The 15,956-nt window shown below is 39.6% G+C and overlaps 1 protein-coding gene across 3 annotated transcripts in view; it reads left to right on the top strand.

Moving 5' to 3' along the window:
• The first annotated feature begins 645 nt into the window (after positions 1-645).
• Positions 646-15,956, top strand: part of MYO5A (myosin VA) — a 124,671-nt gene continuing 109,360 nt past the window's right edge. For all 3 annotated transcript variants that reach the window (XM_074966325.1, XM_074966323.1, XM_074966324.1), the window contains exons 1-2: positions 646-756; positions 2,929-3,100. The gene's annotated coding sequence lies outside the window, so the exon portion shown is untranslated. The remainder of the gene's footprint in view (positions 757-2,928; positions 3,101-15,956) is intronic.

Below are 15,956 nucleotides of genomic sequence, written 5' to 3' on the forward strand. Positions count from 1 at the left end.
TTTATAAAGTCTGAAAGACAGAGTGTTAACATAGATTAAAGTCCATTCATTCTTGTTTAGAGGAGAGCATTCTTTTAATACTTTTGAGATCATCTGTTTTAAATTAGCTAACAAATGCAGTAGCAACAAAGGAAAATGGGTAGTGGCTTTTAAAGCTGTAGCTTATGTTACTCAGCTACAATTTACCACACAGATACAGATGAGTATTTTACAAATAGTACACTTTTGCTATATTCTAGTCTTATTCCTAGTTGTATACAGTACTTGCTGAAATTGTCCAACTCACAAATTGTTTGAATTAAATCTACTAGAAAATAAATTCTTGGTTGTTAAAAAGATATTTATCTTGTCTGGATTTTCAGAATTGAGCTTATATCTTACTGAAGTTATTTTTTATTGGAAATGAAGGCTTTGATGTCCTTTGTGAATAGGAAATAAAATTCAGTTTGTATGTATGTCTTTCTCAGTAGATTAGAACAGCCATTATATTAATGATAAACATTTTAGTTTATGGTGATAGCCATTATTTGAAGGTTCAGATGTTGTCCAAATATATAGGAATAAGGCTTTTGGTGCTGTGTGTGTTAATTTCATTATAAATCATGAGAAATCACTGATCTTTTGCTTGTTGGTTTTGTATTGCAGTATGCCAGGGTTTGGATCCCTGATCCAGAGGAAGTCTGGAAGTCAGCAGAACTTCTCAAAGATTACAAAGAAGGAGATAAAGTCATCCAGCTTCGACTCGAAGAGGGAAAGGTAAGGTTACATGTTTGTCGTTAGGCCTACAGCCCTTGATATTGGCTGCAGGCCATTGTATACTAGTATGAAAGGTCAAATTTTCAAAATGAGGCCATATTAACATATGTGCAGTCATTTGGGCTCATAGTCTTTGAGCCCTTGTACATGAGAGGAATTATATAATTGAAATGCACAACATTTATTCTCACTTGATTTTTTTACACTCCACCTGTCCTATCCTTCCCTCATATTTTATTGTATCTTTATCTTCTGCTAATTCTGTAACTGAAGTCATCATCTTATTTGACATCCCAGTTAGCTGCTGTGGAGATGCTATCACAAGAAGAGAGGAAACATTCTACATATAGAAATTATGATTTCTAGGAGCTCTTATCTTTCTATTAAACATCAGATTATTTTTGTTAAAGAAATTTAAATGTATTGAAGAGGGGTGTTTCATCTAAGATACAGTGGCCAATACATCAGTAGTAAGATCTGCTTTTAGAAACTGAACATCTACAGAAATTGTTTGTTTTAATTTGTCCCCTACACAAAGCAATATAGATCCGGCTTGCATAAAGATGCCTACAGTAGTTAAATAACATTAACAGAATACACAAATAGAATTGTATCTAAATAGGATGTTTTTCAGTATTTTTTTCCAAATGTCATATGATCCTTCAAGACTTTCATATAACAATATAGATGAAAACTGAAAACTACCTTCCCAATTTGGAAGGACTCAGAAATTTCCACTTGCTCTTTCTGAAGGTGCTGCTCACTTGTATGTCACACTTGCAGAATGGGGTTGCATATGTCAATAAAATCAAATTGCATTACAAAAAGGTATCATTGTCAGGAAGGTTAGTGTACTGTTAGAGTTATAGCTTGTATGTCTCTTTGTATATAGAGAGAAATCTGTATTTGTATATATTTTTAAAAAAACTGGATTTAAATATTCTTGTTAGTGTTGCTGTCCCAGCATTCTCACATTGTATTACTGCATGACAACAAGATAGTCAAACTGACTGAAGCAAAGTAAACTATTTTCTCAGTCCATTCTCCGTGAAAGGAAAAAAAATAAACAAACCGCATAAATTATTAAAAATTAAATTGGATTTTTAAAATTAGTGTAGTTTTAGTTAAATCTAAATTGGTGTTAGCAACAAGGTAAAGGATTTTATTTTAAAAAGTTAACCTTTAAGGTCCTGCTACGTGTAAGAAATCCTAGTTGGATATTTTTAGTTAAAAGAAAAAAGAAAAGGAGTACTTGTGGCACCTTAGAGACTAACCAGTTTATTTGAGCATGAGCTTTCGTGAGCTACAGCTCACTTCATCGGATGCATAGCATATCGTGGAAACTGCAGAAGACATTATATACACACAGAGACCATGAAACAAAACTTCCTCCCACCCCACTCTCCTGCTGGTAACAGCTTATCTAAAGTGATCATCAAGGAGGGCCATGGTTAAACTTGGATTATTGCTGTGCACATTGTAAGATGAGCTATTGCCAGCAGGAGAGTGAGTTTGTGTGTGTGGTTTTTGGAGGGGGGTGTGTGTGTGGGGGGGGGGAGAACACCTGGATTAGTGCTGGAAATGACCCACCTTGATTATCATGCGCATTATAAAGAGAGGTTTCAAAGAGGGATGGGCTATTACCAGCAGGAGAGTGAGTTTGTATGTGTGTCTGTGGGGGGGGGGAAGGGTGAGAAAACCTGGATTTGTGCTGGAAATGGCCCTCCTTGATGATCACTTTAGATAAGCTGTTACCAGCAGGAGAGTGGGGTGGGAGGAAGTTTTGTTTCATGGTCTCTGTGTGTATATAATGTCTTCTGCAGTTTCCACGATATGCTATGCATCCGATGAAGTGAGCTGTAGCTCACGAAAGCTCATGCTCAAATAAACTGGTTAGTCTCTAAGGTGCCACAAGTACTCCTTTTCTTTTTTCTTTTTACGAATACAGACTAACACGGCTGTTACTCTGAAACCTGTCATTTTTAGTTAAGTTACTGGAGGAAGCATTACAAGCAGAAGGCAACACTTAGGAATGCACAAGACAAGTTAAACTCATTCAGGGAATGATTACTAAAGGAAAAATGGTTGGTGAGACAAAGTGGACGGATAAGCTAAAGATGGAAAATATTAAAATACTTCTTTTCATGTAATATGTGTGTATTTAATTTTCAGGATTTAGAATATTGCCTTGATCCAAAGACCAAGGAACTGCCTCCCTTACGAAACCCTGACATACTTGTTGGTGAAAATGATCTCACAGCACTCAGTTATCTCCATGAACCTGCTGTTCTACACAATCTCAAAGTTCGCTTTATAGATTCAAAACTCATTTATACCTATTGCGGTAAGCACATAACCCTTTTCCTTTATACTATTGCAAGGGACCAAAAAAAATAAAAATAAAAATATTGAAATTGCCACGGGTAGGAAAAAAGAAGGTTGATTATTGATAGGTCTCTGATTTTAAATTAACTCCTGTTTTCATTAATTATGAGGCAGTTTGGGGATCCTTTAGTAAGAAAGGCCTGTGTAGATACAACACATTACTACCTACATCAGGTAGGCCCTGCAAGTATGAAGATTCAGAGTAAATCTGCTTCATTTTTATGTGCTTCTAGGTTCCCAAAGGGCTCTGTTTAAAATGGCTGTTCAGAATGCTCACCTTGAGGTCATGTGGATTCTTGAATGAACATTGTGCCCCTTACACATGCTTACCTAAGTATGTATATTGGCTGGAGGAGAGCTTTGAAAAATGTAAATGTATCTTTGGAAATGTGTCAGACTAAGTTTATAAAGCCTTTCGTTTGCTGGACTTACTCTTTCACAGTATGGCTAACTTGGTATTGTGCATTGAAGATTCCAATTACCCTTCCTTCGTACCATTTTCATTCAGTTGAACTGCAGGAATGAGGTTATAGCAACTACAGAGAGTGTATGTGCCAGTGTTTGTGTGTTCATAACTGTGCTGTTTGTTAGTGGTAAAGAACATTTAACTCATAGCAGTGTAGATTTGTGATCATACAATATCTGGAAGTATAATTGGCCATAATTAAGGCTAAGATTTTTTCACGTGTATTTTTAGTAAGAGAAATGAACAGGTCACGGGCAGTAAACAAAAATTCACGCAGCTATGACTTGTCTGTTACTTTACTAAAAATAACCGGAGACAGGGCTAGGTAGCGAGGAGGAATGGAGTCCCATGGGGTGGGGACTGAGGGTACTGACATGCCAAGCCCCCTGCAATGGCAGGGGGTACAGCCCTGACTCCAGTGGCCACAGCAGGGGTCACAGCCACAGGGGGGGACATAGCCCTTGCTCCAGAGCTGGCCCAGCTGTGGGAAAGGTGTGTGTGACCTGACTGCAGCCTCCACCAAGCCTCGGCTGCAGGGAGGGGGTGGGCACATGGCCCTGGGAAGCTGCAAGAGGGGTGCGCGGCCCCAGCTGCAGCCTCCAGCAAAAGCCTTAGGGCTGGGGTGTGCGGCCCTGGCTGCAGCCCCCGGAGGAAGCGTGGGACTGTGGCGGAGGGTCCTGATCTCAGCGAGCCCCAGTTGCAGGGCAGGGGTGCGCAGTCCCACCTCCTCCTGAAGCCCTAGAAGTCATGGAGGTCCGGCAAAGTCACAGAATCCTTGCCTGCCATGACCTTCATGACTAAATCGTAGCCTTAGCCATAATTTGTTCAATCAACCAAAACTGGAAGCATTTACTATAATGATGACTTCATCATAATTGCGGTTGAGTGATAAATTTTAAAGGAACATTGTGAAGTAGCTTAGGCCAAAAATTTAGATTTCACGCAGTGGGTTTTTTAATTCCAAATCCTGGTATTTATTGGAAATATGTTGCTAACTCTTAATATAACATTTCAATTAAAACAATTTCATGTTCATTTTTAGATATTTCCTTGTATTTTTTTTTAAACATCATGCTATTGCATGAGAAACAGAAAGTTAAACTAATTAGCCTGTTTAGACTGCTCAAGGTGAGTAAAATATAAAAAGCGAATTGCATAATTGGTGGGAAGTTAACCAGCTTATGAAAATTCCCTATAATAGTTGCTGTTAGTAATACAGATCAGGGATATTTCTCCCAAAATATGTGCCAGATTTTCCTGTCATGTAAATCGGTCTGGCTCCATTGTAGTCAGTGTAGTTAGGTCAATTAATTCTAGTTGTGAATTTGTGCCATGATTTTTACCCATACTGTTTCCCTTTAATTTTTTAATGGACCATTTTAACTTATTTCATTTTTTAATTTAGACTAGTCCATTTTTCTAAGGACAGCCCCAATTTGTTTTGCGCAGAATTCCCAGAGCATAGGTAGCCATCGTGAATTACCATTGTTTGAGTCTGCTGCTTGCAGTTGGATTTTGTCACTGGGTCGCACTTTGCACTGCTTTAGTATAAATTAGGCTGGGCTGTCATTGAGGGAATCTTGTCACAGGGCAAGGGAGTCTTTGGGTATGTCTACACTACATAATTAGGTCAATTTTATAGAAGTCGATCTTTAGAAAGTGATTTTATAGTCGATTGTGTATGTCCCCACTAAGCACATTAAGTCGGCGGAGTGTGTCCTCAGTACCGTGGCTAGCATGGATTCATGGAGCAGTGCATTGTGGGTAGCTATCCCACAGGTCCCGCAGTCTCTGCTGCCCATTAGAATTCTGGGTTAGGATCCTAATGCCTGATGGGGCAAAAACATTGTCGCGGGTGGTTTTGGGTACATGTCGTCAGTCTCCCCTCCCTCCGTGAAAGCAATGGCAGACAATCGTATCACGCCTTTTTTCCTATGTTACCTGTGCAGATGCCATAGCACGGCAAGCATGGAGCCCACTCAGCTCACCGCTGCTGTTGTGAGCATTGTAAATACCTCGCGCATTATCCTGCAGTATATGCATACCTGGCTAAGAGACGCCAGCACGAGGACGATTGTGAGGAGGACATGGACACATACGTTCCTGAAAGCCGAGGATGTGGCAATTGGGACATCATGGTGGCAGTGGGGCTGGTTGATACAGTAGAATGCCGATTCTGGGCCTGATATCACAAGCACAGATATCAGCAAATCTTACTGTAGTAGCTGATGTTTTGAAGGCATTTGCAACTTCCTTGGTGCAGTGCCAGTTGAAGACCTAGCTCTGTCCCTCTGTTGGTGCAAAATAGCCATACTTTGAATTTGATTTCAATTCCTAATGTCAATTTCTCATGGTGTCTATTACTGCTGTAGCTCCAGCCATGGTATCAGGAATGGTAAAATTAATGTAGACCCGCAGCCAGGATTTTAGTGATGCAGAGTACAGGCATTGATACTGTGGTGCCCTATCTACAGTAACTTGCTATCACTGATGGAACTACACCCAAGGATGGCGACGGAAATTTTTTGAAACAAAAAAGTTTAATGTAGATAAAACCTAATGGCTTGATCTTTCAAACACTTATCAGCAGGTACTGATTTCAGTGGGACTATGCCCACCAGTAAGTGTTCTCAGGATCAGGCTTTAAATTCCCTTGAATCTTACTGACTGTCTTGTGTTTGGGTTGTTTGCAACCCTCTATTGTGTTTGGTATCCATTTAGAAGGTTTAAAAAGGAGTTTATTTTTATGCCAGGTTTTTTTTTACATTTGGCAAACATGCTGCTTTTATGTTTTTCCTAGTGTTGCTTCAGTTGACTGTACACCAGGCCTCTGCTAATTTTCCCTAATGTCTGGAAGACACGTGGAAAATTACTAAATCTGGCAAACCATTAAAGGGCATAAAATGTTTTACTAAAAGGCAAGTTTGCTGAAGTTTGAAGAAGCTCTTCAGCCTTCTAAAAAAGTCTCAGCTGATGAGGATTGTGCAATTTGCATGTTAGGTTTATTAGAAGCATGTTGATCCAGGGTCTTTTGAAATCTTTAGGTTTCCAAGTGATCAAAGTGCGAACAAATGAGGTTTGATATGATAATTATTGACATTATAGGACACCCAGAGCTGCGATCCAAGCTGCTATTGAGTCACTCTTTCTCCTTGACTCCATCACCACAGAATATTCTACATTATGGGAAATGTGGGCACGCACATAGTGTTTTAGGGCTTGTCTACAATTACAGAGCTGTAGTGTAATGAAGATGCTGCTTTCACCAACGGGAGAGCTTCTCCCATTGGTGTAGGTACTCCACCTCCTTGAGAGGCACTACGTATGTTGACAGAAGAAGTCCTCCTGTCGACATAGCACTGTTTACACAGAGAGTTACATCAGTATAATAGGCGCCCACACCCCAGAGCGACCTAAATGTACCAACATAAGTTTGTAGTGTAGACCAGGACTTCGTGTAATAGCAAAAAAAAAAAAAAAAAAAAGGGTGGGGGGGGGAATTGTTTGCTTGGTGAAATTCTTAGGAAAACAGTAGTATATTTACTACTTTTTTTCCCACAGATATATCAAATGGGGACTAACATGGTTACAGGGCTAGCTGCATCTTTGACCCCTCTCTGGTCTCTGAGTGCACCCCCTCAAATATTTGGCCTTTTGCCCTTACTTTTCTGGGGTGGGATCCTGCAAATGTCCCACTTTTAGCCTGGGCCCTGGGACACAGCACCCCTATGTTTCAACTGATTACTCAGCCAACCTGATGGGGGTTGTCACCTGCAAGTCTTCACTTTGGGATCTTGTGAGCAGTGATTAATATAGATGATCAGACAGCTTTCTCCAGACAAAGCATTGTTCATGTCAGTGGTTCTCAACCAGGGGTATGTGAACCGCTGGGGGTACGGCAGATGTTTTCCAGGCGGTACATCAATTCTTCTAGATATTTGCCTAGTTTTACAATAGGCAACATAAAAAGCACTAGCAAAGTCAGTAAAAACTAAAATTTCATACAGTCAGTGACTTGTTTATACTGCTCTGTATATTATACACTGAAATGCAAGTACAATATTTATATTCCAATTGATTTATTTTATAATTATATGCTATAAATGAGAAAGGAAGCAATTTTTTCAGTAATAGTGTCCTGTGACACTTTTATATTTTTATGTCTGATTTTGTAAGCAAGTAGTTTTGTAGTTAGGTGAAACTTGGGGGTATGCAAGATAAATCAGACACCTGAAAGGGGTACAGTTGTCTGGAAAGGTTGAGAGCCAATGGTTTCTGTATTGCAGTAGGAACAAAGCATAACGAGAGAAAATCAAAGATATTAAAACAGAAGGCCTATAGATATGTTTCCTAGGGTATATCCAGGGCTGCCCCTAGACATTGTGGTGCCCTACACAGCCCCCTGCTGCAGTCCCCTGGAATGTAGCTCAGTGGAAGGGGTGGAGTGGGGGGTGGGACTAGGGCAGAGGTGGGGTGGGGGTTTGGGGGAAGGGGTGGGGCTGGGGCAGAGCAAGGGTGGGAAGAAGCAGGGCGGGACAGGGGCTATGGGGAAGGGGTGGAGTGGGCGTGGGGTGGGAGCGGAGGCAGCTTTCCTGGCCGGCTTAACTGGCCAGGGGATCAGGCTATCCGCTAGAGCAGCATGCAGCTGCATAGGGACACCAGGAAATTTGGGGCAGTTTGGTGCCCCAAATTTCCTGGTGCCCTACGCAGCTGCATAGTTTGCATCTGGGTAAGGATGGCCCTAGGTATCTCTACACTGCAAGTAGACACCCGCTGCTGGACTGTGTCAGCCGACTTGGGTTCGGGGTAAGAGGCTGTTAACTGTGGTGTAGACGTTTGGGGCTTGGGCTGACCACACCCGAATGTCTACACCACAATTATACACCTCATTAGTGTGAGCCAGAGTCAGCTGGCATGGGTCAGCCACAGATTTTTAATTACAGTGTAGACGTACCCCTAGAGGCCTGCCATGCCTTAGGCAGGTCTGTCTTCACTCCCTTCCTTGACCTCTGTGGTCTGTGAGAACCGCTTCTCATCAATGATTCTCAACAACCACTCTCTCTCTCTCTCTCGGGAATGTCACTTTTAACCCCTCAGAAGCCCTTTGTCTCTTGTTCCCAGTTCTGTGTTGACAGACCTAGGAGGTTGGAGGTGGTACATCAAAGCAAATGGGTCTAGTATTGTCCCTGAAATGTGACTAAATAGGTGGCTATCTGAAGCTATTGTCTTCTTTCCCGCTTGGATGCAAGCAGACCTTGCTTGAATTTGTCCCTTGTATTCATACGTTACTGTCTTCTTAAGTCAGAAAAATAGAATATGTAATGTTCATAAGTTATTATAGAACAGCACCAAGTCAGTCATAGGAAAGCCAAGTGAAATTGGTGTGCACTTACAGAACTCAGTTTGCATGTGAAAACCACATGCAGTTACAGTAGAATCTCAGAGTTACAAACACCTCAGGAATGGAGGTTGTTCATAACTCTGAAATGCTCGTAACTCTGAACAAAACGTTAGGGTTGTTCTTTCAAACAACATTGACTTAATACAGCTTTGAAACTTTACTATCAGAAGAAAAATGCTGCTTTTAACCATCTTAATTTAAATGAAAATGGGACAGAAACAGTTTCCTTACCTTGTCAAATCTTTTTTTTAACTTTCCTTTTTTTTTTTAAGTAGTTTGTTTAACACAGTACTGTACTGTACAGTATTTGCTTTTGTTTTTGTGTTTGCTGCCTGATTGTGTACTTCCAGTTCCAAATGAGGTATGTGGTTGACCGGTCAGTTCATAACCCTGGTGTTCATAACTCTGAGGTTCTACTGTACTTCATTTGTATATTCAAACATCAGAATTTGGGCTTTGTCTACACTACAGAACCTGTGTCAGTATAGCTATGTTGCCCGCTAGTGTAGCTGCAGTGTACACCGAGAGAAGGAGTGTTTCTGCTGGTATAGGAACGCCGCCTTCCTGAACCACCTCTTCTGTCAGCATAGCTGTATCAACACTGGGTTTTTTGTGAGCGTAGCTATGTCATTAGGAGATGTGGGTTTTTTTCAGACCCCTGACCGAGCTAGCTATCCTGGTATATACGTTTTTAGTGTAAACCTGGCCCCAGAAATATATTTGTTGAATTTACATTTTGCATGTTGGCCTTTGAAAATTTGACTCTTTAGTCACCTACTGTACACCCTAGAATGATATAAAGGTAGGTCAAATGAAGACTGAAAAGGATTAAATTTCACTTTGATATAATCTTAAATCATTTTAAATTAAAGAAGGCTTGATAATTTTAGGGCAGTAATTGACCTGAGATCTGGAGGTAATTTGTTCAGCTCTGTTCATTATTTCTTCAAAGGTTTGTGAATGTTAAAAGGGAAAAGTGCATCTCCGTTATTCTAAGAACCTTCTGGTAGCCATGTTTAAAGTTCAGTGAACCTTGCTGCTTATGTAACTGATGTATAAAATACTGCCCATTATGCAGTACAATGAGCCTAGATTTAGATAAATATCTAGCCATTTGTAGATTGATGACCACCCTCAAGATGAAAGAATTGGAGCTCTTTAGTTTCCGTGTATACAGGAAGAATCATATTAGCAACTGAGGGGTGCAAATTTAATATAATAAAAGAAAATGAAATGTTACCATGACCCTTGCATTAGTAGATTTATGTATTTCTTAAGGAAAATCCAGTGCAATTAAGATGGGTGTGAGATAAAGTAGTAATTTTTGATAATATTTTTATGAAGCCTACATCTGCCTCAGTTTGTCCTATATTTTGCATTGCTACCCAGTGTGGGGTAGGGGGTGGGAAGGATTAAGTTTGCTCTCGGGGCAGACTAAGAGATGTAGGTGTGTGTGTCACCCCCCTGTCTGGATGGAATGAAGAATCTTCAAGGAACTGGTTAAAACTCACCCAGATCAACATGGAGGGCCAGAGAGACAATACAAGCACCAATGATTCATGGATTTCCCCACCTCTCAGCAGGGAAGCTGACTAGAAACCCCCAACTCAAGATCAAAGGACTTGAAGGTGTGTGGTCAGGGAGTAAAATGTGGGTTCTGGAACAAGTCTGGACTCTCTTCCCAGAGAATTGACTAAGGAAGTCAGAGAGAAAGCCAGAGAGCCTGAAAATGAAGTTCACTACAGTTTGGCTGGTGAATTGCTCTGGAATGACCAGGGTAGACTGTACTTAATCTTTAATGTTTCTATGCTAACCTAAGGATGTTCTATGCTGTGTTCCCCTTGACTAATAAACCCTACTGTTTTGAAAATGCTGCTGGAATGTCACTGTAAATACTTGTTGAAGTGCATTAATCCCTGAAGTCTCTACCAGTAGTCTGTCTCAGTTGGACTTGCAGGACAGAGCTCACGGTGTGAAGCAGGAGCACTAAAGTCCCAGAGGTTCAGTCTCAAGAGGCGGTGAAGCCCTGTGGCCTACCTTAAAGGAAGAGTGACACCCCTTTTAGTCTGGCACACTGAAGGGGTTCCCTCAAGAGACTGATCCAAGTTAAGGAAGTAGCACTGATGCTGTGGGTATGGATGAACCAAAAAAGTTCCATAGAAATTATTCTTAAAACCAGTAAAATTTATTAGTGAATTATGTCCTGCTATGGTATTTTATAGGTTGGCTTAAAAATTCTATAGAAAGTGTATATAATTCTTTATTCAATTCTCTAGGGCTTTTCCATGAGGGATATTATTTGTCTTCTGAATCTATTCTGAAATAAAGTAATTTAGTGTATTAAAGTCTGGACATTTGGCTTTGTTTTAGCTCAATGAGATTATTATTGCCAGCATAGCCCAAAGCTGGATGGGATTGTTTTGAAGTTGCATAAAATCTGTAGTGTCTCATTGATTTGTTCCACGAGTCTGAGTAGTTTTAAGAATTTTTTTCTACATGTTTATCACTGTTGAAGGCAAACTCCTCTCTAAGATGTCTAACAGATGTCTGAAACTAGGGAAGGAAGATATCTAGTATATTTCAAGTTGCAAAAAACTATTCCTGTTTGTTGCTAGATATGTAATTGTGTTTCTCAAAGTAAAAAATCATTAGTCATTTCAAATCATAACTATAAACTTAGACAATTTATATGAAGTTCAGTGCATTATTATGTATTTCTTAGCAGTTGTATAAATTGATGGGAACAACAGCCACATGATTTATTAATCTCTGAAATGAGCAGAGAATCTAATTGCTCATTTAGCTGTGGGAATCCAGTGACAAAGCATTGCTAGTGAAGAGAGTGACTGTGTCCCAAAATGTTTCTACGGCTTGAGTCAGTTGTTAGGCTGAGAGTCTTCATACTCGAGGCAGCGTAAGGATGCTTATGTTTGATTATTGCTTAATAAGTGCAAGGGGTATAAATAGTCTGTGGAGTCACTTGTATAGGAAGTTTAAAAATGGATCAATGACTATAAGTAGTTGGGTCCTCCATTGCAGCCATTTTATACATGGAGTTTTTCTCTGGGAAACTGTTAATAGCAGCCGAGTGTGTAAATGGCAAGAGTAAGAAGGAAAGGACAGAAATTCTCAAGGAATACTAAAGATCCCACATCTCTGGAAGAAGTGAGAAGGAAGGAGACTCAACAAAGACCATTTATTGTAGCTATTTTTTGTATGATAAATTTTCTTAGGGAACAACATGTTTTACTTAAATCTGATGTGAAAAACATTACCCTCATCCAGTTCTTTTGAGAAATCCTCAGAAGGATAAAGCTTTTTATTAGGGCTGTCGATTAATGACAGTGAACTCACACAATTAACGCAAAAAAATTAGTCATGATTAATCGCAGTTTTAATCGCACTGTTAAGCAATAGAATACCAATTGAAATTTATTAAATATTTTGGATGTTTTTCTACATTTTCATATATATTCTGTGTTGTAATTGAAATCAAAGTGTATATTATTTTTTATCATAAATATTTGCACTGTAAAAATGATAAACAAAAAGAAATAATATTTTTCAATTCACCTCATACAAGTACTGTAGTATAATCTCTTTGTGGTGAAAGTGCCCTCAAAAATAAATATAAAGTGAGCACTATACACTTTGTATTCTGTGTTGTAACTGAAATCAATATATTTGAAAATGTAGAAAACATCCAAAAATATTTAAATGGTAGTCTATTATTGTTTAACACTCTGATTAATCATGATTAATTTTTTTTAATCGCTTGACAGCCCTACTTTTTTTTTTCCTGTGTAGGAAAATATAAAGTCAAAAGGTTACCTTGGACTAGGATCAGCTAAAATAGCTTCAGCCCTTGGCATTTTTGTTTGTTAGCACTAATAATTTATTGATTCAGATTAGAAATTGAAATTTTTTTTTCTGTACTGAAACAGACCTGTACTATTGTTTGTTTGTAAGTCTCTTTGCCAGTTGCACCAATGCCAGTGTCAATGAGATATTGAGGCTAACATGCTTGTACCGTTACTCCCCCATGTCTCTTCACAGTGTTGTAATCACTGTGCTTTCCTGCAGTTTGCAAGAGGTGGCAAACAGCCTCCTATTAGACAAGCAAGATATTTCTGAGGGCAGTTTATGAGAGGTGCTTCAGTAGCTAACAAGCAGCTGACACCCCTCTTCTCCAGTACACCATATTGGAGCTCATCCATCATCAGTGAGACATGAGTTTGCTCCTAAGAACATAAGAATGGCCATACTGCATCAGACCAATGCTCCATCTAGCCCAGTGTCCTGTCTTTGACAGTGCCAGTGCCAGATGCTTCAGAGGGAATGAACAGAACTGGGCAATTACTGAGAGATCCGTCTTCTGTCTTCCAGTCCCAGCTTTTGGCAGTCAGAGGTTTAGGGACACCCAGAGAATGGGGTTGCATCCCTGACCACCTTGGCTAATAGCTATTGATGGACCTATCCTCCATGAACTTATCTAATTCTTTTTTTGAACCCAGTTATACTTTTGGCCTTCACAACATCCCCTGCAATAAATTCCACAGATTAACTGTGCATTGCATGAAGAAGTACTTCCTTGTGTTTGTTTTAAATCTGCTGTCTATTAATTTCATTGGATGATTCCTGGTTCTTGTGTTCTGTGAAGGGGTAAATAACACTTCCTTATTCACATTGTCCACACCATATGATTTTATAGACCTCTCTCATGGCACCCCTTAGTCATCTCTTTTCTAAACTGAATAGTCCCAGTCTTTTCAATCTCTCCTCGTATGGAAGCTGTTCCGTACCCCTAATAATTTTGTTGCCCTTTTCTGTACCTTTTCCAATTCAAATCTATCTTTTTTGAGATGGGGCAACCAGAACTAAACGCAGTATTCAAAATGTGGACTTTCCATGGATTTATGTAGTGGCACTATGATATTTTCTGTCTTATTATCTATACCTTTCCTAATGGTTCCTAACATTTTGTTAGCTTTTATGACTGCTGCTGCCTGTTGAGTGGATGTTTTCAGAGAACTATCCAGAATGACCCCAAGATCTTTCTTGATTGGTAACAGCTAATTTAGACCCATCATTTTGTGTATATAGTTGGGATTATGTTTTTCCAATGCTCATTACTGCGCATTTATCAACATTGAATTTCTTCTGCCATTTTGTTGCCAAGTCACTCTGTTTTGTGAGATCTCATGTCACTCTTCACAGTCTGCTTTGGACTTAACTATCTTGAATAATTTTGTATTGTCTACAAAATTTGCCACCTCTCTGCTTCTCCCTTTTTCAAGGTCATTTATGAATATGTTGAACAGCACTTGTCCCAGTACAGTTCCTTGGGGGACACGACTATTTATGTCTCTCCACTGTGAAAACTGACCATTTATTCCTATCCTTTTCCCCCTATCTTTTAACCAGTTACTGATCCATGGGAGGACCTTCCCTCTTGTCCCATGACTGTCTGCTTTGCTTAAGAGCCTTTGGTGAGGGACCTTGTAAAGGCCTTCTGAAAGTCCAAGTATACTATGTCCCCTAGATCACCTTTGTCCACAAGCTTGTTGACAACCTTAAAGAATTCTAATAGATTGGAGGCACGATTTCCATTTACAAAAGCCATGTTGACTCTTCCCCAATGCATCATGTTCATCTGTGTGTCTGATAATACTATTCTTTACTATAGTTTCAACCTAGTTGCCTGGTACTGAAATTAGGTTTACTGACCTGTAATTGCCAGGATCAACTCTGGAGCCTGTTTTTAAAAAAATGGTGTTATATTAGTTAACCTCCAGTTATCTGGTACAGAGGTGGATTTAAGTAATAAGTTACCTACCCTAGTTGTTAGTTCTGCAATTTCATATTTGAGTTCCTTCAGAACTCTTGGGTGAATACTATCTGGTCCTGGTGATGTATTAGTTTAATTTATCAGTTTGTTCTATAACCTCCTTTATTGACACCTCAATCAAGGATGGTTCCTCAGATTTGTTACCTAAAAAGAATGGCTCAGGTGTGGGAATCTCCCTCACATCCTCTGCAGAGAAGTCTGATGCAAAGAATTCATTTAGCTTATCCACAATGGCCTTGTATTCCTTGAGTGCACCTTTACCACTTCCATTGTCCAGTGGTGCCACTGATTGTTTGTCTGGCTTCCTGCTTCCAATGTATTTTAAAAAAAAATTGCTATTAGGTTTTCAGTCTTTTGCTAGTTGCTCTTCATATTCTTTTTTGATCTGTCTAATTATATTTTTACCCTTGACTTGCCAGAGTTTGTTTCTTTCTATCTTCCTCAGTAGGATTTGACTTCCAATTTTTAAAGGATGCCTTTTTGTCTCTAACCACCTCTTTTAGTCTGTTGTTTAGCCATGGTGGCATTTCTTTGGTTCTCTTGCTGTTTTTTTTTAATTTGGGTTACACATTTCATTTGAGTCTCTATTATGGTAGTTTTAAAAAGTTTCCATGCAGCTATTTCACTCTTTGGCTGTTCCTTTTAATTTTCAGTTAACTAACTTCCTCATTTTTGTGTCGTTCCCCTTTTTTTGAAGTTAAATGCTACTGTGGTGGGTTCCTTTGGTATTTTTCCCTTTACAAGGATGTTACATTTAATAACATTATGCTCACTATTAGTGAGCAGTTCAGCTATATTAATTTCTTGCATCAGATCCTGGTCCCAGCTTCTTCATTGTGCAACTAGCTTAACTGTAGTCTTATTTATTTTTAATTTTGTGTGGGTGAATCTGGCTTTGCTGAGAAGCCTAGAATGGTCTGGGCAGGCATTGTTCATCCTTCTGCACAAAGATCTGCCAGTGCACCTTAATCCTGATTTGGAGCACCTCGACTGTTCCATTCCTGTGCTCCTACCCAGCTCTGCCAGTGTACCTTGATACTGGTCTGTAACACCTCTGCTATTCCATTTCTGGGCTTCAGTCAAACTCAGACTACAAATTG

Source organism: Natator depressus, chromosome 10, assembly GCF_965152275.1.
Source record: "Natator depressus isolate rNatDep1 chromosome 10, rNatDep2.hap1, whole genome shotgun sequence".
NCBI classification, from domain to species: Eukaryota; Metazoa; Chordata; order Testudines; family Cheloniidae; genus Natator; species Natator depressus.